This window comes from Ananas comosus, unplaced genomic scaffold (assembly GCF_001540865.1).
Source record: "Ananas comosus cultivar F153 unplaced genomic scaffold, ASM154086v1, whole genome shotgun sequence".
In the NCBI taxonomy this organism is placed as follows: Eukaryota; Viridiplantae; Streptophyta; class Magnoliopsida; order Poales; family Bromeliaceae; genus Ananas; species Ananas comosus.
In genome coordinates this window covers 21,087-22,806 of record NW_017891089.1, presented here as the reverse complement: position 1 = coordinate 22,806, position 1,720 = coordinate 21,087, and the positions used below count along the sequence as shown (strand labels likewise).

The following is a 1,720-nucleotide window of genomic DNA, read 5'->3' as shown; positions in this document are numbered from 1 at the left end:
CTTCTGACTTATATTTTACTCCTACAAATCCAATAAAAATAGTTTCTCACACTATTTTTATTTATTTTTATTTTTATATCAAAATCTGGTATGTTACACACGCAACTGTTCATGTATTGTCGCTTGAATTTTAAAGGTATTTTAGTCATAATCCAATGTTAACAATATATATTTTTTTATTTATTATGTAACTGGTTGATATATTGTCATGCCGACTTTAAAATCTTTATATTTATAGGTCATAATCATTATTACATTATGTTTTTTGTCTTTTTATTGTTAATTTTTAATTAAAGTATGGCTTAATGTAAATTAACTCTAAAATAATTTTCAGTTGGAATAGGGCAGCAAAAAGAATTCCTGTGTTTTATCATCAGCATGTTGTTTTTCTTTGTTTAATTGTGAACTTCCTTCCCCTTTTATGCAGCTGAAGCACATAAAATAGGATGCTGAGATGATTAAGGATGAATATCCCAACTAGAGTTCAGCTGAAACATATAAAATTGAATATTTGATCAGACTGCATTTTTTTTTTGATTTAAGAATATCCAAACTACTATATGAGTTAAATTTTTACGTGTCGTATGTATTTAGGATTTTTTTTTGCGTGTGCTCTTTAACAAGTCTTTCTGGAGCAAAAAATTGAAGAAGCACACGAGCTCTCTATATAATAGAGGATCTTGAGTTGCAACTGAGTAAAGAGCAAGAAGAATATAAAAGATTTTGATTTTTAATATTTTTTAATATTTATATTCAATTTAGAACCCTGAGCATTTCCTTCTCTGCTTGAGTGGCATTGAAAATATGACAAAACATTACAGAGTGCTTCAAGACAAAAAGATAATAATATTACTTTTGCATTCCGTTTATTAATTATTGTTTACTTTGTAGGATTACTTTGAAATTGAAGAAGTTTAATTATTAAAGTCATAGGCATAAAGCACAACAGAAGCTAAAAAGGTAGGTTTCAGTTTCTTTGTTTAAGAAATGCTATTGTCTTATCATTACTTCTTTTAATTTTTTTTATGCTCTTGAAATTTTCATTTACTTTTGCACCTGGTTGATTTATATTTGGTTTCTACTGATGTGTTGATTGACATTTGGGAAAATGAATAGGTCACAAGCCCGTCACAAGCCCGTCTTCAAAAGTTAGCTGAAATGTTTGATTTTGAAGCCATAAAACCTGCAAATGAAGAATATTCGAGTGCAAATGTTCATTATGACGGTGGATCAAATGGTGATTATCAAATAAAACCAAACAATGACCGGTTGCAGAATCTTTTTTTTTTTTTTGCAAGAAAAGATCTTTGGCCTTTTCTATCACAAATGAAGAGGAAAAAGCAGGTGAGTCCTTAAGCAATTCCTATGTACAAGAATTTTGGATATTTATAAGATTGTTTTCTTATGGACTCAGATTTTTATTTTTGATTTCTTTTTCTTATACATTAGGACTGCAACTTTTTATGAGTGACTGCTCCTTCTAAACTATAAATATATGCTTATATATTTTAAAGACAAATTTACATTATTGTTTAGCTAATTTTCAGTTAGTTTAGGTTTGTAGTTTTGGAACCATAGATGTTCATTTTATTTTAATTGTTTGCTCAAACATATAAGACTTTGCATTTTACATAATTCTCTTAATATTTTTGCGTTGTTTGCTAAGCATTGAAGAGGTAGTTTGTCCTAATAGTTGCAAAGTGAGCTAAATCAATACTAT

The 1,720-nt window shown here is 28.3% G+C and overlaps 1 long non-coding RNA gene across 1 annotated transcript; it reads left to right on the top strand.

The window, feature by feature from the left end:
- Window positions 1-298: 298 nt before the first annotated feature.
- On the top strand, window positions 299-1,423 carry LOC109704625. The gene is made up of 2 exons (XR_002214438.1): window positions 299-960; window positions 1,117-1,423. It is a non-coding gene; the product is annotated as an uncharacterized LOC109704625 (long non-coding RNA).
- Window positions 1,424-1,720: the final 297 nt, after the last annotated feature.